General features: G+C 41.6%; 1 long non-coding RNA gene across 1 annotated transcript in view; it reads left to right on the top strand.

Moving 5' to 3' along the window:
- Nucleotides 1-12,428: 12,428 nt before the first annotated feature.
- Nucleotides 12,429-22,014, top strand: part of LOC131454152 (uncharacterized) — a 38,112-nt gene continuing 28,526 nt past the window's right edge. The window contains exons 1-2 of the long non-coding RNA XR_009238832.1: nt 12,429-12,544; nt 12,629-12,764. This is a non-coding gene — a long non-coding RNA (uncharacterized LOC131454152). The remainder of the gene's footprint in view (nt 12,545-12,628; nt 12,765-22,014) is intronic.

The raw sequence follows: 22,014 nt of genomic DNA on the forward strand, positions 1-22,014 counted from the left end.
AGCTTTCAAAAAGTGGAATTTTACAGTCGTTTTCCTGCCATTTTAACGTCAACTTTGTCGGAGCGCTGAGGCCACGCCTTTTGACGAAGAGAAAATCCTTTGATTACTTTTAATCATGAACTTGTCTTGAACACATGGACTGAGTTTGATATGGCTAGCTTAAACATGCTAGGTCTCATTCCTTCAAATGCTAGCCAATGCTAGACTAGCCATTTTTGTTTTTTCCAAAATGTCCGACTCCTGGTGGGCGGAGCTAATGGAAGTACATTAGAAATTTGTTTGGAATCATGAGAGCAATAAGTGTACCAAGTTTGGTCAAACTCGCAACAACTGTGTGCGACTTAGACGCGATAGAAAAAAATAAAAAAATTGCATTTCACGCAATTTTGGCCACTTTCTCTCGCGTCAAAAATTCCCAAAAAATTACTCAAGAAACTTGGAAGTAAGCCCGACAAATGCATTAAAATTCATCCTGATCCGACAACTTTTGTCTCACCATGACCTGACTTCTGGGGGCGCTATAGAGCCCTGGGGCTACAAAAGGGTTCGTGCTCTATGCCACTATCGCATTTGTTGTGGACCCGACCTCCGTGTGAAGTTTGAAGAGTTTTAATGCACGTTAACCCCCTCAAACATGAGCGCAACGTCAGAGAAAAATAATCGTGTTCCTCATTACGCAACGGGTTTCATCAAAGAGTGAAAGTCGTGCGTGTTGAGGATATGTGAAACTGCTGCGACTGACTTTCTCCACAACTGTTTACTATTTGCGGTGCGAGCCTGGATTCTCCGGTCTCCCCACAACAAACACTGGGGGACAGTGAAAATATAAATAACAGAAATCACTTCCTTGCTCTGCATTAGATGAGATGATTGATTCCACCCTGGATACTAAAAATAAAACAGCAGAAGTTGTTCTCCTCCCCCCAAAATGATTGAATTAACTTTATGAAATTTTCAAAGTCAATACTATTCTTGGTCACATGAGTATTTGTAATCAGATCTGTGCTCGCGGTGGTTTCTCCATCTTAAGATGAGATCACAACGGTCTTAGAGTCTCATGAGATCCCAGACTGCTCTGAGACTGGATCACGGTGATAACAGTGTGATGTTAATAAATGTAAAGTCGCAGGATTTGGATGTAAATGCACACGCTGAACCCTCCAAAATAGCCTTGTTTTTGTCTCGGGAATGAAAAGTGCTGATTGTTTTTCTGGGTTATTTTGTTCTGCCGCAGTTTCTGAGAGTCACTGAATGACTGATGATGGAAAGACTAAAGATGAATTACAGGATTACGGGGCCTTCCCCACCCACGAGGATTTAAACATTTTTTATTTACATCTGTAACTGACTCAGATAATCCTATGATCTACATTAAAGGGATAGTTGACCAGCCTGCCAGTGCAGACAGGAGGGGGGAAAACACACCAACCTAAGTCTATTAAATCTTAAGAAGCTTTTTCTGGCGTTTGCAAGTTGTTTACACTCTTGCACCAAAGTCCATAGAGAAAATAAGCGATTTTACATCACAGCACACAGGAGTTGTTGATCCACTTCTGCCTCCATCAGTAAATTCAAATGTCTCATTTTGTCACTTTGGCATTTCAAGTCCTACATTTGGATGAACTTTATTGACACAAAGTGACCACACGAGGCAGCAGTAGACCAGCAGCTCCCGTTTCCCTGTGAGCTTAAATCGGTTGTTTTAGGTTTCTAAACAGAAAGGTCTATATCACAGCGAGACAAAGCAGCAAACACATTCCTGTGATGTCATAGGCTACAGTTTTTATTCGTGAGCCTTTTGTTAAGTGGCCAAAATCTGTTTTATCTGCCATGTTTTCACTGACATGTCAATGGTGTTTTAAAGTCTCAATTCAGGATCATTACGATGCCACAGAGGCCCAGACACAAAGCTTTAATTTGTCTAGTTCTGGGAAATTTGGAGAATTTATGTAAAAAACAGTCAAATCACAGCACTTTCGTTAGAAATGGGACTCCTGGACGGGTGATGTTAGCCGTGTCTGCAAGTGTTTTCTTCCTCGTTAGAGCCATTTTGGTTACAAGAAGAGGCAGATTTCACTCTTCAAACAGTGGTTTGTCATTTTTGTGGTCGGCCGCCCTCAGTTTTATTTGTTCGAGCTCTTCCTGGCAACGGCAGAAGCCCCCGAAAGATGCCGGCGACTGCAGAAACAAACGTGTTTCACACTGTCTGTCTGTCTGTCTGCTCAGAGCGAGCAGAGAGACTATCTCCTGAAAATAATAACACGCTTTGTGATGATCCGTTTTACGACGCCGTTAAAGCCACCGGGTTCACAGCTCTCCGTGTCCCTGTGTGCCATCACTTATTGGAAAAGGTTAGGACGGAAAAAGAAATCCTCCAAATACTTCCAGTTAATCGACTTAGACAAATACAAATAACCTCCCATTTTATTTAGAGTAACAGAGTACAGTAAAGCCAGCGTGATTGCAGGAAATTGCTTCTTTTTTCTCTCTCTGTGAAGGGAGGCGTGTTTTTCCATGACTGATGAGTGTCTCCTCTGCAGAAGGTGGACTGCACGGAGACCTGAGACCCGAACGCACGACTCTTCATGTCAATTATACGTGAGAGTCGTGCGCCGTGCGACCATGACAGTCGTAATGTGTCCTTGGAAAAAGCCACGGGTCGAATACTTCCTCCCTCCCTCGTCTTGGCATCTTTGCTCCGGGCTGGATGAAGCTGGTGGATGTTGGAACTTTCTGTGTTTCTCACGTGATTAAAGGAGCTCGGTGGCTTTTTTTTCCTCTGTGGAAAAAAACACGACTCACTTCTCTTATCGCTGCCGTTTCGCCCAAAAACCTCCTCTTTAAACTTTACTCCTCAACTGTGGATTAAAAGTGAACAATCACCAGACTGTCAACACTTTGCTTTGATTTAGAGGCCCCAAATCATTTAAAGCTGCAGTACATTACGTTTGATTATTGTGCTGATGTTATTATTAGGGCCTTAACGCCCTAATAATAACGGCCTTAAGGTGAAAGCCGAGCCAAAATGAAGTTCCACCAAATTTCCCGAAACTTGGTGGTATGATGTTACAGCCCATGATGAACAAAAAAGTCGATTGGGACCATGGCCTCAACTCAACAGGAAGTTGGCCCTTTTGAAATTTGGCGTCCAATTTGGTGAAACTCTTCTGAGCGCGTTTATCGTACCAACATTAAAAAAAACCAAAAACTTGTCAGTTTCTACTGATCACGTCAAAGGTAAAGCGTTCGGTGGATTAAAAAGGGCGTGGCCTCGGGCAACTATCCGAATTTTGACGAATTTTGACCATTCGTCACGAAACAGGAAGTGCTCTATGACTTTGCCATACATGGACTGATCGCCACGAAACTTCATATGTGCCACAAGAGACCGACCCTGATTCTGATTCTTTCTGGCGGTTGTGAACACAAAAAGGATGTTACATTATATTTTCCATCTGAAAAAAGGCTCTGAAACGATGACCTGGCTGAGGGAGCATTTGTATGTATGTAGCAGCAGAGCAGGGGAGGATTTATCCCGTCAAACTAATTATTACTAACTATTTGCTATGTTCTAGTTTTGGCTAAACTTTGAACATGAGGCCGAAGAGAAATCTGTTTAATTTTGATTGTATCGTGGGGGACAGGCAAAACCTGGCAACCGAGGAGGTCAACGAGATCAAGACTATTGACATCTGAGAGTAATCTGAATATAACAGACATTTGTTTGTATTTAGAGGTTACGTACTACAGCTTTAACGCCACACAATCACGCTCCATGTTCCATGATCAACCAAACACTGAGGTTTCGAAGGTCAAATGAGATGGAGGTGTGGTCTGGCGTCCGTCGTGTGATGCTGAGACTTTGGATCCATTTCAGAGATGAGGAGATTACAGGTCAGTGGTTACTTGTATAATATGAGGGGAGGGAGGAGCCTCAATCCCAAAATGTCAGTGTTTAACAACCTGGAGACGAGACTCAGCAATCAACTGTTTACCTGGTGATTCCACCGACCGCAGCTTTAAATGCACTTGGCTTCTGTGTGCGTTTGTGGCGACAAAAACCACAACAGCGCGGAGACTCTGCAGCACTTTGACCCAGTCTGGTTACACATGGCAGCGATCTGGCTTAATAGCCGAGGATTTCCATTGCTCCTTTAGCAGTTGAATCATCTCTCATCCATCTGGAAATGATGCGCTCTCCATTAACTCTCGCTTTTCAAGGTTTGAAGTAAAACTCCCAGGCCTCAGAGCTACAGCAGCAGCAGAGGAGGAGGCGGCGGAGGAGGAGGAGGAGGCTCCGCCTCCGCAGTCTCACCAACAACTCAACAATTAGTGTAAAATATCTAATTATGACTTTTCTAATTGCTATTAGTTATTTTTCTGATCTAATTTAAGTTCAGTTGAGTGATTGAGGACATGGTGTTATAAGATGTCATCTTCCTGTTTGGGAAAAAAAAGAACGCTACAGGAAGTAGCAGTTAGCCACCAGGGGGCGACTGTGCTCTCACATCATCGACCGTACGTCTGTTTTTGATTACTTTGCCATCAGGGCTACATGGCATGTCCTGTACACTGAGCTGCTTCACTCACAGCTTGAATGTTGTAACGTTGTGTTTGTAAATCAGGGTCGTTTTATTCATTTATTCATTTATTTATTTATTGACTATTGTATTTTTAACTTTAAGGCTGGGAGCTGTTAAACTGAATTGCCCATCGTGTGATAAATAAACGTTTTCTGACACTGAAAGTGATCTTTTCTCCCACAGTCTAAAAACAGTGTTGAAGTCAGTTGGACACAAACTGTAGCAACTGTAGTTAATAATATAATAAAAACATGAACGTTAATCTCTTATCTTATCTTATTGTGTCAGACGGAGTCTGTGCTCCGCTCACGGAGGAAGTACTGAACGATTCTGGGAACAAATCTTTTTCATTTCAACTGATTCTAATGAGTCACTTTCACCCAAAACAACTGCTTTACAAGTCACTAGTGTATGTGCGTTTGTGTCGCGTAGAAAACCACGTCACGACGCGGGTCCACGCCTACCTGCTCCGTCCGTGCTACATACCTTATCTGCTGGCCTCATTGTTTCCCTCCTCGCTCTGTGTTTTGTGAACCTGGTCCTCATTATGTGTGAGAGTGGGGGAAAACAAACCGGTGGAAAGCAGCGAATGATTTGATGAATTCATGGCGAAGGTTGAGTGGCATTTCTCACAATAAAGCGTGTGAGGTGAGACGTGAGGACCTGAGCTGGTTGTTGTTTCTGTCTCTCTTTAAACATGTACGAGCTTCCCTGTCGAGCCCCTGCGTGGAGGACAACTGTTGACGTTCGTATTGTGCCAGCACGTGTAGTTTTGCCAGGTGTGAGTGCGTCTGTGCCGCGGTCTCTCACTCTCTCTGAGGGCATCTGGACAAACACGTGTGAGAAATGACCCACTGACAATCTGCCGCCACCCCTTAAATAAGAAAACGAGAGCAAGCGGCAAAAGCGCTCGTAAAAATTAATGAACTTCATAAGGACGGAAAAAGTGATGGATGCTACGCTCGGCTGCACTTTTGTCTTCAACTGTCGCCAAAGCCGTAACTTTGCATTCTGATGTTTGTTTAGCAGCAGATGTTTTATTAAAATCAACTGTCCCTGCAGCGGCTCTGCTCCCCTGATAAATAATGGCTGTGATGACTTTGTTTTTGTCTGTGCATGTTTCAGACACGTGTGTGTGTGTGTGTGTGTGTGTGTGTGTGTGTGTGGGGCAGCGGGTATGAAGTCACATGGCAGGAGGCCAGGTTTCCTCCTTCTGATGAGAAACATGTATCTGGTGCAGCACGTGCAGGTATGCAGTCAGAGAGAATACCAGCACTGCTGCATCATCATCATCTTCATCATCATCATCATCGTCACCATCTCCAACTCTGCACACACACACACACACATGGGCCATGACTTCAGCGGACATTAAGGTTAAAGTTAAGGTTACAATTAAGGTTAAAGTTAAGGTTAAAATTAAAATTAAGTTTAGGGCTCAGACAGTAGTTATGGTAAGTCTCCAGGAAAGATGTCCTCTGAATTCATGGGAACCAGACGGTGTGTGTGTGTGTACAAAAAAACATGTAAACCTGTCTTTGTTTGGACACTTTAAAGTTTTTTTTTGGTTTTTTTTTTAAGGGTTAAGACCTTCAGGTTAGGGTTAGGCACTTAATTATGATGGTTAAGGTAAGGGACTAGTGCATTATGTCAATGATGTGTCCTCATTAAGATATAAAAACAAGATTGCTGTGTGTATTTGCATCTTTTTGAGGTCCAAAGAACATACAAATATGTCCTGTTAAACCTTGTGGGGACATTTAGTCGTTTTGGGGCCCCAGAAAGGGCTTTTTCAGGGTTAAGACATGATTTTAGGTCAGGGTTAGGGTTAGGGTTAAGGGTTAAGGTTAGGCACTTAATGTGATGGTTAAGGTTGAGGTAAGGGGCAAAAGAATGCCTTATGTCTATGATGGCCCCTCACTAAGATATAAAAACAGGTTTAAGATCCAATATAGATGACAAGTCCCCACAACATGAGTAATACCTGGCACACACACACACACACACACCGTCTGGTGTCCTCCTGAGTACATATGTGAATGTAAACCAGGTCAGGAGGGGAATCTGGGCAGCCTTTGTTGTTGCATATGAGCATGTCACAACAGGATTGAATACTTCCCATGGTCCTTGACACTCCGTACCCCCCCACCCCGCTTAGACAAGGGGCCTCCTGCCCTCCTCTGCAGGGGCCCCCTGGCACTTACAGCTGAGATGCAGGCTGTAGTGATTATTTGGATGGTGAGACCTACACATGCTCACTCCTTTACCCCCCCAACTTCACATTCCCCCACCAGGTTTTATTCTTGCAAACTTACCAGCTCAGCAGCAGCAGCAGCAGCAGCAGAGATCCCCGCTCCTCCCACTGTAACCTCAGGGGCCCCTTTCTTTACATTTACACATGCAACAAACAAGTCATTGTTTGTTTACGACAAAGTTTTATTGCAGCGTTAAGCAGGGACACAGGGAAAAACTGATTTTAGCCTCTTAATCAAAGGCTCACCAAATAAAAGCTCTGTCAGCTTAAATCTGTGATATCTTAAGAATATTTTCAGCAGCCTCTTCTGCCTGGAAACTGGAAAATGTTCACTCCCCCACACCAAGGTCCATAGAGAAAATCAGCAATTTTTGAACAAAGGTTTTTAAAAACTGAATTTTACAAAACAACATATTGGAAGATACTGATGGAGGCAGCAGTGGATCAACAACTCCTGTGTGCTGTCACGTTAAATCGCTGATTTTCTCTATGGGGTTTGGTACAGGGAGAAGAGACACATGAGTGGGAGCGAGTTTTCATATCTGGGGCCTCGTAAGGACAACTTAAAAAGAACCCCAACTACTCCTTTAAGAGGGCTTTTATTGTGGCTCGTTATTGGATAGATAAACAGCCCCAGAGGGCATGCTGGGTCTCAGTGGTCCTTTAAGGAAACAGTCATGAGGAGGACCAGGCTCCGCGCTGCAGCCTCAGTACGTGCCTGCAACCAGCCGAACAGCACTTCAAAGCATGTGTGTGTGTGTGTGTGTGTGTGTGTGTGTGGAGGGGGGGATATTTGCAGAGTCAATTGCATGACTGAATGCATTTATCACCATATGTATATGTGTATTGGTGCCTGTATTGTTCATAGGAAACAGCAGAAGTTGTTTGTGGGTTACAGAGAGGATGAAGTGATGAACTGACAGTGTTTAAAGAAGAGGGATAGAAAATAAGAACATGAACGAGTGACAAAAGTTCTCTTTTTGTGTGTATTTCCCAGAATTTATGGTCGACATTAGTTCCTCTGCCTGATGTGAACTTGAGACTCTGTGGTCCGTCGTTAATGACATTTTAACAAAGTAAATCCTCTCCGTTTGAATCACGACAACTTGAAATGATCCCGAGGCCAAGCCGGGATTTTCTCCCTCAAGAAACGAGGAGAATGGAAAACAGAGGCATGCAGGAGTGAGGATGTGAGACATGGATGGAGATGTTGATGTGAGCCTGGCACCGGTCAGGTGCCGGGGGTTTGTTCTGCAGCGGCGGCAGCGGCGGCATGTTCACAGGAACCTTCTCTGTGGCTCTTTATCTGTGGGCTGGCAGCACTTCAGTGGAGGCCTTATCGACATAATGGACACGACGAGAGGACACACTCAGCACATCCTCCCCTGTTTTCACTCTGTTGTATCTCTCATGCCATAAGACTACATCTGCAACTCAAGGTATCACAGACTTAATGGGACATAGATTTTATGTCAGGTGTGTTTTTTGTTATGTGGTTAAAGTCTGTTTTTCCTCGCGTCCTTCCTGGCAGCCATGTTTCCAGTGAGTCTCAGGCTTATTTCTTGGAAGTTGCTCCGTTCTTGGTGAAGTCAGTTCCCCCAAAAACTATTCCTTCACATACACATTCAATTAAGAGACATTGTTGACAGGCCTTGACTTTTTTTTGACGGGTCAGCCATTTTTTTGTCCTGAGGGGTTAGTGGAGTCCGCTCAGACGCTGTGGCTCAGTGGGCAGAGGAAGCGGATTCCTGTCACAGTCCTGTTGTGGGAGAAAACCCACAGACTGGTAATGAAAATAAATGAAAAGAAGATGATATGAATATGTACATAAATAGGGACGATGGACGGTGGCGAAGGAGGGGAAAGGAGTTGAGATGAGGACAGAGAACGCGAGGGCAGCGGCGGAGACGAGAGCTGACACGTCCAAAAATAAGGCGACACGATGAAGCCGAGTCCAGCCAACGTAAACTGTTGTGCTGCGCTGCCATTAAAGCCTCCTCCTCAGTGCATGTGAAGGCCTGGCACGGTTTACACACGAGTAATCATAAACAACTGCACAAGCAAAAACCGACGCGTAAAAACGGAATGGATGAATTCAAAAACAGGCTCCTGGAGTGAAATCTCACGGGTAGAAATGGTTCCCTCGAGGAGCAGAGGCAGGCGTTTGACCCTGTGACCCTGACCAGGCTTTGACAGCAGCTGGAAACATCTGCGTGGGGGGGGGCAAATATGCCTGCGTGCGTGGGTGAACTCAGGGGCCGAAGAAGAGAACGGCTCCAACGAGTCGTCCCGAGGAGACACGCAGAGCGTGAGGAGGACGCCGAGGAGACGCTCGGGTTGTTTACGTCTGTGGTAAACAATATCTGCAGGCTGGTGGTCAGTGAGGATGGAGAGGAAGACAATAGAGGACACATCACGTCCATGTTTCAAACATAGAAATCTCCTCGTCTTCCTCCACGGTAATAAGAGGACACGTGTCATAGTTTCCATCACGCTAATTCCAGCAACAGCTCAAGAAATAATATGTTTTCCCGTTTGCCTTCAAACAAAAATGCAGCGTCTGAAGATGATATTACAGCTAGCCCCCCCCCCCCCCACACACACACACACACACACACAGAGAAGAGCATCAGTTTGCACAGATGAATGTAAACACAGTCATTTCTGGACTTTTTAACATCCACACGCACACAAACAACTCTGCGGCAACTCAGCAAAAAAGAGATTCGCTTCTGGAGGTTTATCTCTGTAGTGTAAGCAAAGATTATTTTTGAATTCTTCCTTGTGTTAATTCTATAGATTTTCTTTTATGTCATGTGACTCAGTCAGAGGACAATGTCTCGTCTCCAGCTCGTTACAAAACACGTTACTCCTGTTCTTTTATCTGTGCACTGGTTGTCTGTGATTTTTTAAATAGATTTTTATAATTTAATTAATAATTTTTAAGGCTCTACAAGTCAAATCTCAATCTCTCAGGACATGCAGGTCTTTGAAGGTTTAGTTACTAAAGGGCGACCAGGATTTTTTGGTCAAAATCAGTGTAAAATGACTTTTTTAATTGGCTTTTACAAAATTATATTTAACCCTTATTATTCTGCTGCTCTACTGCTTTAATTGTTCCATGTTTTACTGTTTAACTGTTTGTGCTGCTGTACTTATCGTTATTCTTTTAAAGTTATTCTTATTATGTATATAGATTTTTAAATAGTTGTTTTTTTATTTGTATTGTTTGCACAGTACTTGTGTTATGTATGTGCTATGGAAATAAACTTTACTGACTGTATAATCTCATACTCCTCTAATAAAACTAACACGAGCAGTTAAGGTGTTTTTGTTGTTCTGTGCTTGTGATGATTTGTAATTCTTCATTTTTAGGCAAAGTATTTGCCTAAAAATACGTGTGGGACTCATAAAGGATTATCTAACCTGATTTAAAGTGACACGTACACCGTAAAGTAGAACGTGGTCATTCTTTTTGTAGCACAAACGTTTGACAGAGGCGAGGCACCATGAAAATAATCTTGGAGACTTTATTTGGAGGTTGAAATCTTACATTTTTGTGAAGAAGGTTCTGTTTACAACGCGACTGAAGGCTGCTTCTCCTTTTTTGGTTCCTACCTTCAGGGATCACGAACAAACCACTACCTCCTTTAGCAGTGGATGTAAATTGTGTTATCATTCTGTAAAAATGTAATTTTAAATGATTCTGGCCTTGAACCCCAATCCTCCTCCTCCTCCTCCTGCCTCTGCCATGACAGCCATAACACCAGTGACAGGCTTTTATTTTGAAAGCTGTGGTCTGTTGCTATTTCACAGGTCATTATTACATGGACATTAGATGGAAACTGGCATCAGTACTGAGTGGAGGGCGAGAATGTGCCAGGCAACTGCTAAGATATTGAGTAAGCATGAAAAATCGGAGTTCCTGTAAAAGTCTCCTCGTCTCCCACAGGACGTTATTACAAATAATAACAGTCAGCATCATAGCGCTGCAGCAGCTCCAGCGGCTGGCCTGCGTCCAAACCCCAAACAGAAACAAAAACAGGTCACAGGCTCCCAGGCCCGGCTTTATCCCCGCTGCTGTTCTTATCCTTGTTTATTTTAACTTGAAACTGGCCACAGTTTTACTACACGGCTCCAAAAGACACTCAAAAGTCCCCGAAATGTGTTGTGACGTGAGCGGGATGCTGAGTCGGTGGCAGAACAAAATCTCCCAGGCTCCGTCCAGAAGTCACTTGATTTGTGAATCATTTTCAGTTGTTTTCCGGAAAGCAGGGGAAGTTATATTTTTTTTCTTTTGAGGAGGCGTGACGTGATCAAGCTGCCCAACATGTCATCACCGAGAGTTAGCAGCTTAGAGAGGTGAAAAACAAAATGTTCTCCTAATGAGGTGTAACTCAGTCTGCTCCATCATGACTCATCCACTCTATATCTGCGATTAGAAAAGGCCCTCACAGTTCCCCGAGTGTTTCCCAGTGAGGATCTGAAATCTCAATCTCAAGTGCAATCAGTCTCTGCCTGAGATTTCAAATCTTGGCACACACTTCATATTTTCCACTTGTGCAGTTTGTGTCTCCCTGAAGGAAAAGGAGCATCATTTCAGCACATGAATCTATGGAGGACAAAAGAGATGCAGCACTGCTGCTGCTGCTGCTGCTGCTGCTGCAGGCAGAGAATGAAGCAGTTTTAAAATGAAAGAAACTAAAGGACAACGATTCTCTGGACATACGTTACTGACTGAAATCACATGACTTATTCTGAGCAAAAATCTGGTTCATTTGTGACATCTGGGAAGAGCTAAATAATTATTTTTACAGGCCATAATTAACATTAACACAAACTGAAAACGTTCAGTGTCTCAAGTCTTAATAATAACTTTGATAAAAACATCATTATAGATAATGAAATTGTTATTAATAATCAGAATCCGGGTCAGAATCTGTTTTAATGCCAAGTATGGATACACAAGGAAGTAGCTGTAATGATATTATTATTATCTACATGAATACATTTTATAGTTATAATTCAATATAATATGGTATAGCCAACCAGCCACTAAAATCTAACACAAAAACAAAAAAACCTAAATAATTAAAAATCAATACATAGAAAAAAAATTATAAAACCTGTTGCAACATTACATTTTTTAAAATAAAATTATTTCCAAAAAGAGTTGGAATGAATAAGGAAGTCCTTCATAGTGAGACTATAATGTATATTAATATAAATTTAATTACTGCCATTCATTTATTACATTTAGTCAAAGCAAACTTGCGGCCAACCGCTAAATATCAAGTCACATTTTTTTTTATTAATATATTCATTTTGCATCATAAATACGTTTATAATGTGAACTATTTATCAAAACAAAGACTTTTATTTTGAAATTATGTGAAATATGATCATAAATATCATTATTTCAATGTACACAACATGAACTATTTAAAATTAATTAATTAAATTAAATTGTGAATGTAAAACAAAACATACATACTGTATTTATTAATTCCTGTGTGCAATAAATGTATTTTATTAAGAGAAGAAGAAGAAGAAGAAGAAGAAGCAGAAGCAGGGATTGGCCAGTTTGTTGCTATGGTAACGCTGATTGGCCGGTGTCACGACAGTCAGGTGCGGCAAAGTCGTTAGCAAACCACAGTGGAGGCAGCAGAGTGCTTCAGCTTGTAAAGTCCACAAAAGAGAATCAACGGTAACGTTAACTTACAATAAATGTGATAGTTTGTTGTTCAAGTTTCTAAATATCTTACTAAAGTTTGATTGAACGTGATTTTAGAGGAATAACGGCTGCGGCGACGACTACGTGGAAACAAACGTTGGGATAGCTTAGCATTGTAGCATGGACGCCGAGGACAACAGTGATGAAGGTGAAGATGAAGAAGTGAGGTGACGTCAACAAGACTCTTCTCAGGGTAAGTCGTGCTTGTTTCGATGAGTCATGTTTAGTGCTTTCTTTAATGCTGACTCAGCAGGATTACAGTCGATTACAGTGACTGTGCATTTATTTTCCCATGGCGGCCATTTTGTCAGCTCGCAGCAGGAAAACGCTCAGGTGCAAATAATCTAATGAATGAGTTCCATTTAGTTTCCTCAGTTTCACGCTTAGTCACACACTCAAGAAATGTCTGCACTTAAATGACATGTATAACATCCACTGAGGGATGGATCGTGAAGTCATGGTGTAATGGGTGGGTGGTGTCTTGTGATGCTGTGTTTGTGATGCATGTGATGGCTCTGAGGTTTTTCCTTATTATTTTGGTTGTGTGAGTGACTTTGTTCCAGTTGTTTTTGACACTGAGCGCATTGAACAATCATGTGGAACAGTAAATGGGTTGAATCATGCTTTTACACAGTACTAGGCTGTGTGGCTGTCATACACTTATTGTCTAAGGCAGGGGTCACCAACCTTTTTGAGACCGAGAGCTACCTGAAGGGTAGAGAATAATATGGAGGGCTAACATATTAACATTTTATTCAATTTACCATTTAAATGATGAATATTTACTCCTAATTATTATCACAGTTTTTATAAACAATATCAAGGACTTTTTACTCAGTGATCATATGGATACATGCAAGTGAGGTGAAGCGAAATGAGCTTGCGGGCACCACGTTGGTGACCTAAGGTATTTAAAATTGTTTTATTATTTATGATGGGAGGTTGCAGATGTTATGTGATGCCAAGGACCAGTTCCTTTGATTTCATGACGTTGAGGTGAATATGGTTTTGCTTGCTCCACTGAGTGAGATAGTGGACTGATCTTCCTGTAGAGTCTGCATTTTCAGAAGCAAACTCTGTGTAGCCCAACCTGTGGTCCCACCAGAGACTCTGAGACCCTGACTCTCAAAGATTCCTGCATGAATTCCTACAGTAGTACTGACCCATTAATGTGTTGTATTTTAATTTATTATTTCTCTCCCATACTTTATTTATAAATGTGCAAAAATAAACCAAGTATTGGTTAATGGCAGTAAAACTAGTCAAACATGACAATGAATGCACACATTTTCCCTCTTCTCAGGTTTGTCATCTTTTAAAAAGTGTAATCTTTGTATCTATACTACAACTTATTCCATTAGATCGGTGATTTGTCTTTATGAAACACACATGCAGGAGCTCAGTGTAGTTTGGCCATGTGTGTGTGTGTGTAAGCGCGCTCCAGACTCCTGTCAAAGCAGTTGTCCTGTGGTGTGTCTCACTGTTGCTGCTATCTCGCGTCTTCTTCATCTCACTAATGTGTTTGCATCCTTCTCTCCTTTATCTTATCTTCCCTCGCTTTCATTCTCTCTCTCTGTCCGTCTGCTCTGCTTCATCCTAAAGCTCCGTGGCTTTACTTTAAAACAGAAAAACACATTTTTTTGTGCTTGCATATGTGTATTCAAAGATTGCAGCGACATAAAAAAAGTTGAACACGTGTTTTATGTTTTTGTTCTGCGAGAGTTTTCCATATATGGCCGCTTCTGCTCTGCAGCAGCCGCAGCTGTAGGGAGTGATTTACTCACAGCTCCTCTTGCCTCCATCTTCCTCTTTCTACTGTATGTGAGTCTCGGTCTCTTACCATCATTGCGACACACGCACACACAGAAAATGTCACATATGAGTTGTTAAAAACACACGTTGTTGGCATGTGGCTGATGAATCAGTGAGCTGCCAACGAGCACCAGCTCCTCGTTAGTCACGCTGCTGTGGTTTAGAGTTTATGTGTTTGTTTGCTTAATATGTTAGAAAACAGGGTGAATAAGAAGGAAATCACCCGATTGTCTGTTAGATCTAATCCAATAAAAAAATCTATTAACCATTGTTTAATCTAGGGGTGGGTACAGAACTAATGCTGCAAATTACATCACATGTAGAGCTGTATTAGCATCGCAATTGACGATTGACTTGTTTGGTCTGGAAATCGTCCGTAAAACGACAGTTTGAAGCTGTTTCCAAATTGTCCAGCAGAGGGCACTGTGAGTGCATCTTGTGCTTCATCTGTACACTCTTTGCTCAATAGAAGAAAACAGTGGTCGTTGTGCTGTTTCGTGGTGACATGTGTACGTATTTCCACTTCCGTTAGCTTAGCTGTTGGCACGATCTAAAGATTAGAATAAATCAATATTGTAAATTTGAAATTTCAGTAGTGTTTTTTTTTTTTTAAATCTAGCCTAAGGTAAAACCCAAATTAAGAAGATGAAATGAAGGAACACAATCCAGAAATGTTCTGTTGCATTGACAATGACAGAACTGAATGGTTGTTTAAGTTAAATTTTAATAAATGTGCTACTTAATAATATTATAAATATATCCCCCACCCTGGCTTTCTGGTCTACATTTCTAAATAATGGTGTTTTGACAAATTTTCTATGCATAATACAATATTAATAAGTATTAAAGTTGTTCAGTGTGACACACAAACAGACTTAATGCTGTCTCATGCTGTATCTGTGTGTGTTTGTGTGTGAGGAACCTTGAGGTTGTTGCTACTGAGCGTTTGACCTTTCCTGAGGACATTATCCAAAAAAACAGTGTGTGCTTGAGCTTGCATTAAAAAAAAATCCATATTTATTCATTTACAATAACCACAGAGCAGCTACAACTATCCCCACCAGTCCACCTTAAGAGATTTCTGCCTGCAGTGACTCATTGTTGCCTGCTGGTGTCAGTATTGCACCAGGGAATTGTGCTCCTCACATGGACTCTGGAGCCAAGAGGAGGTTCTTGTTTTTAAGGTGGTTTGTGAGGGATGACAGGCTTTTCACCTGAGTGAGAGCCACATTCTCTGTGGAGTCAGCATCAGTGTGTGTGTTTTTATTGTTGTGTTTTTATAGAAACAAACCTCTGCTGTGCAGGTTTACATCATTTTCAGGAGGAAACACTCTTGTACCTTTTGTAGTTTGAACAGGTTTAAGTGTTTGTTTTCAGCCCTACATGAGTGTGTGTGTGTGGCTCTAAGTGTGTGTGTGTGTGTGTACATGTTGGTGCCCGTTAGCACCGGTGCTGGCTGTGTCTTGGCGGCAGCTGACACAGAGAAAGCAGCTTACAGCTCGTGGTGGTGAAGGCCTGGGAGACTCCCGGACTGACACCAACACTGAGGCTTTGAGGATTAGTTATTATTTCATCACACGCGCACACACACACAAACACGGAGAACACAGGTAGTGGATTGATCGTAAACATGAACCAATATATGATACTATTATAAATGTCAGTTCAATGTATGCATCCTTAGTGGCATTATATTGTTTTGTTACATAAATACACACATTTATCCATATTTGTGCACATTATTTGAACATTTACATTTAAGAATCTACACATTTTAAATATTAAAGTGTATTATTAGCACTTATTTTAGTCCGGAAATGTTCATAATGTTTATACCATGACGCCTAGTCAGGTATATGTGGAACAAGAGGTAGCATGAAGGTGTGTTTTCAGTGTATGAGAGGTTGTTGGAGAGCGATGTGTGCACTAAGAGAAAGCTAAACAGCAACAGTTACTATGGTCTTCTCTCTGTGTGTGTGTGTGTGTGTGTGTGTGTGTGTGTGTGTTAGGGTGGCAGGGTGGCAGAGAAGGTCAAGGGTGGTTGCCATTAGAGGTCAAGTCTTGACTGGCTTTGTAATTTCAGGTCAGCCGTCCTTCCTCTTGTCCTCTCTGTACATCTTTGTTCATGCTGACACTATTTGTGTTGTATAAGTGTTTGAAATCTGTTGTTCAGATTAACCTGACTGACCACACGAGGCAGCAGTGGACCAGCAGCTCGTGCATCCATGTGAGCTAAAACATGCATATTTTCTCTATGGACTTTGGTGTGAGAGAGTGAGCACATTAGAAACTCAAGTTTTCTGTTGGAAAAGTCTGTTTAACTTTGAGAAAAAGTTGCAAATGTATACTTAAGATATCATAGACATAAGCTTGTGTAGATTTGATTAGATAAGACACTGTTTTTCATTGTGTTCGCGACACACATGGCAAAGTTTGTCACAACCACACTTCAAAAAAACCCGAACTCTGACTCTTACTCAACCCAGTTGAAGACGTTATGAAACGGGTCAGCTTTATGTGTCCTACTTCCTCACACACTGACATGTTAATGCACCGTCTTTAAACCAAAGTCTTTAGCTGCTTCTTTTCTTTTTCACTGGGAGTTTACTTAAGTTTGATTTATGCCTGTGAGTGCTGCATGTCTAAACCGGCCTGTCTGTCAGTTTGTGAGGGTTTATCCTTCTCCTTCAGGCCGACACGCTGCTTGTGGTGACCAGAACAATGAAATAACTTATTGAAGCCGCTCTTACACTGGTGTAGTGGGCAGTGGGAGCAGCCATGTGGCAGAAACAATAACTGTACAATAGCCTGAAGGCTGTGTCTGTATGTGAATACCTGTCTGTGTTTATGGATGAGTGTGAGATTGTGCATGTGTGTGTCGGTGTATTTATGTCTACGTCTGTGTTTGTGTCTGAGTCTGTTTGTGTGTTAACGTGAGGTGTGCAGGAGTGACCACGCTGTTTGTGAACGTGTCTGGCCTCTTCACTGCGATCACTTTGCTTTTCTTCCACTATAAAATATTTAAAAGTCCCTGTAAAGTGATAAAAATATCTCTTCTGTCTTTGTCTCCCTGCAGGAAAATGTGTTAGTAACCACCTCACCAAATGTCAATTTTGATTTTAAAGAAAGTTGCCATGTGTTAGAGGTGTGTATGTCAGGATTACTAAAACTTTGTTTTTCAGTCAATAAAATACACCAGAACAGGTGCATCTATTTATTTAAATCCATTGTATTTGGTGTCTTGTTATGCTGCTCCTGAAGGACACAGATGTGGCAGGAAATCAGCGAATATATAACAAAACATTAATGCAAACCTTTTAAATGCCTCCTTTAGAAAATCTAAACGGAGCACCGTCATCTCGTGAGAAGTGCCATTAAATTAAGAAGTGGACGTAATTGGCTCAACGGGCAAACACCGGCATTGAACTTCCTGTTTAACAAACATGTAGAACAGTGACATTTTAATCTGTACTGTACACAAATAGAAATGTTGGGGATGAGGTGTTTGAGCTGAGGAGAGTTCTCCCAGCCATTTTATTCAGGTTATTCATTGAGAATAAGGGCTTATTCAGATAACGCGTTCAGGGACAGGCTATCAAGTCACAAACACACATTTTCTTACTTTTTGTGCTAAGTTTATTTACTAAAATACAATGAACATTGTGCACAACCAGGTACACACTGTGTGTATCCATGAATATTTTTTTGACTTATTTATGTTCAACAGAAATTGGGTTCTTTTGTCTGTTGTTGATTTGGTGGAATTTTAAATGAAGTGTCAGCTGTGAGCTTTGGACACATCTGCGGGACAAAGACAGTAGTGTAGGAGCAGGTGCAGTTACCTATGAGTGACGGGATAAACCTTTGATAAAGCTTAGATTTTTGTATTGTTACAGTGTTGGAGGAGGAGTTCTGCCAACTGTGGCTTCTGTGCATCGTTGAGCCATATTTTTGAGCCAGGACTAAAAAAATCCCTAACAAAAGATTAAAGAGAAACTGTTTTCAATCTTTACTCCACTTATGTTCTCAGCCACTATTTTCTAACTAATGACTCTGCATCCGCTTCACAGGGTCTTTAAATGTTGATTTTTTTTTTTATTCAAAAGAATTCTTCTGAAATTACAACATGATGCCGAGTTGCACAATATGGTAAAAGTATGAAAAATCAAATATTGCAATATGGTTGAGAATTGGTCTGACGGGTCATTTTTTGTATCCTTTTCATTAAGAAAATACTGAAAATCACGTTTTGACATTTAGATTTGCCTTTTGTTGGAACCGTAACTAATAAAAACATGTTTCTTCCTGCATCGCTGCAGAAATTCCTCACCTTTTGTCTTCATCCAATAACTACAATAATCCCTCTGTTTGGATTTTGCTCACATTGCATTTTGATTATTTTGCGATTTAATTGTGCAGCGCCATCGAAAACTAAAGAGCCGAGAGCTTGTTTGTGAAGTTTGTTTTCCTCCTGTCACCGTAGTAACCGTCACTGTCAACACAACAAAGGCAGACTTAAGCGTCCATTTAGTGTGGAAGCTTTTGAGCTGCACATAATGTGAATGTGAAATCAAAGACTTTATTCAAACACTTTATTGTACAGTTTAAGGTGGCGCTGGTGTTCCCGTGTGTGTGTGTGTGTGTGTGAGTGATATGAGTGAGAATGAAGCCACAGACACCTGAGCTGCTTTTATTAATCACCACTGACAGACAAACACTGTGTAATGAAGCTGTGGGGGATTTCCTGTCTTAATCTATTGTCATGAAACGATGCGATAAAACGATCTCGTCCAAAAACTTTTGAACAGGAAATGGCTTTGTTTCCTCCGCCGCCTCGTCTTTGACGAGCCTGCAGCGCCGCGATGAGACGCAGTCATTAAGACGCATTACCGCCTCACTTGAAGGATGTATGAATGAAACGGCTTGACATCTAAAGTGTCTTAATTACACACCGCTTCCAGCGGTTTACACTCTGTCGATTGTACACACCGAGTTTGACGCGTCTTTGTTGACAGATTTGCCTTTTTTCTTTTCGGCCTCTTTTCACATTATCGGAAACACCAACGCTTGGTGCCATTTAGCATGATTATGGGTGTAGGTACAGCTGAAAAAGTGGTAAAACTAAAGCAAACACTGTTGTCTTTGAGCGGAATGTCTTGAATAATTTGGCTTTTAGTTGATGGTTCCTGGAGGGAAAGATTTGAAAGGTTTTCTGTAAATGTCAGCAAAGGGGAGAGAAAAAAGGGAAAACCTCAACTCATTGGAGAATTGAACCACAGCGATTATTCCTTATTGTCCTGCAGCGGTTGGACCACGTCTGCTAACCAAACACACACCGCGTGGTTCAAGCAACTTGTTGTACATCGTAATCCTTATTTACAGAAGCCATTAGCTGCGTGTTCAAGCCAAATGTTCACTCAGTCAGAGCCATCTATACAAGAGCACGCTCTTAAGTAAACTGCCGTCTCTTTCATAAATCCAAGCCTGCGCTTCACCTTTGACCGTTTCCCTCTCTCGAATCCGCCGTCATTCTCTCAATTTTCACCTCCCGTCCTTTCACTGTCTCATTCGCTTCACTCTCTCCCCTCCATTATTCATCCTCTGGCTCGTCTACGTGACAGACAACAGCCCCATTGTGGCTGTGTTTTCGTCGGACCACACAGACGTGGTGCATCCCTCCTTTTTATTTTCTACCTATATAATCATGTCTGAAATCAGTGGGCTGTGACAGCTCGTCACCTCGCAGCTTAGATAGAGGAAATACCTCAGGCTCTTACACTACATATCCTTTAAGGTGTGCATACATGTCTGCAGGTGTGTGTGTGTGTGTGTGCGCGCATCCCAGCAGGAAGATAATAGTGGCGTTAAGTACCTGTCTCATCATAGCACTTGAGTAGAGAGAGGGTGTAGCATGCTTGATGCATTCACACAGGCTCTCTATTGTGCATTGTTTTCACACACACACAGAGGTATGGTGTATCATTGATGGATGGAACGCTTTTTGGCAACGAGTACGACGCCACGTTCACACAAAAACTGTGAAATGAGCATGAAAATCTAACCAATGTAACCTGTCGTTATTTCACTGTTGAAAGGTCGATAGGACCACAGACCTGTGGAAGACGGTCGGAAAAGATGGTGGCTACCTAAATGTACGACTTTGTAACTCTCATATTGTACCATTTCAAAACACCTTTCAAGTGGACCGTTTTCACTGCTGCACCACCCATGCTAACTCTTATCTATAAAGTATATCTCCTTTATTTCACCAGGTAAGAGAAGCCTCATTAAGACAATACAGAAAACAACCACCACAACACAAACGGGTCACTAATTAAAATTCAATTAGAGCAGCTTTACTCTGTCCCTTAAAATGGATTTAAATTCACCCAGCGTGATCAGTTCAGACATTTTCAAGTCACTTTTGAAAGTCGTTCCAGGAGGACGGGGTGGCGTATTAAAAAGATGTTTTTCCCAAGCTGTGTTCTCGCTCCCAGGATCATCTGATGACTATAGTGAGTTTGATTACGAACCAAGAGTTCACAGAGATACGAGGGTAGCTGTCCAATAATACATTTGTTTATGAAAGTTAACCACTGTGACAGCCTTCTGACGTACAAAGACAGGCAGGTAAACCACCACTGTCCATTTGTGGCAGAAAAGTTGCAGTGATCAAATATTTCCACACCTGCCAGAAAAAGCCGGATTTAGTCCAAAAAATTATGCCTGTGTTTAATACACGGTTATCAATATGTAGTTTGAATGTCCGACTCTAATCAATAATAATCCATAAGTGCTTATATGAATGGACTCTCTATGTCAGTTCCTTGAGCAGTAGTTTTCTTGATTTGTCTGGACACCAGTTTAAGATAAAGTAGTCGCGATTGGACTACATCAAATGCAGACTGCAATATGAAATTGTATCATCCACATAAGATTCAACAAGAACAAGTATTTTAAATATTATTACACAAATTGTTTACATACAAAGAAAACAGAAGGCTCAGTATCGAGCCGTGGGGCACACCTTTCTGCACATGAGGGACAGAAGAGGAAGATCCAGCAAACTGGACCGATCATAGTCTTCCTGAGAAGTAGTTGAAGAACCAGTCATGGTCAGACAGACCAGTGATGAAGCCTTTTTGTCAAGATATTGTAGTCTACTGTGTCAAAAGCCTTAGTAAAGTCTATAAGAAGTGCTGCACAGTACTGTTTGCAATCCATTGCCTCAATAATTGAATTTACACTTTAACAGCTGCAGCTTAGCTGAAGAAGTGACGGTGGTAGTAACAGCAGGTGGCAATAACGGACAGGTTGGACCTTCAAGATTGAGAAACTGAAGTCATGGAACACGACGACGGGGTAAAATTTGTATCGCAAGCAGTAGCCGTGTTGGTTCATAAGAAGTTTCTTTGGTTGAAAAAGTCTGACGTCAAACAATTTAGAGCCAAAACTCGATCAATTATATGTCGATTATTTTCTTGTTTGGACCATTAAAATTGGTGTGTCTCAAACCTGGAAATGATGACGTTCTCAAATGTCTTGTTTTGTCCACAAATATTTACATTTCAGAAGCTGAAAAATCTGAAAAATAACCCACTTAAAACCAATTAATTGATTATCAAAACAGT

The sequence above is a fragment of the Solea solea genome, chromosome 2 (genome assembly GCF_958295425.1).
Source record: "Solea solea chromosome 2, fSolSol10.1, whole genome shotgun sequence".
Taxonomy (NCBI): domain Eukaryota; kingdom Metazoa; phylum Chordata; class Actinopteri; order Pleuronectiformes; family Soleidae; genus Solea; species Solea solea.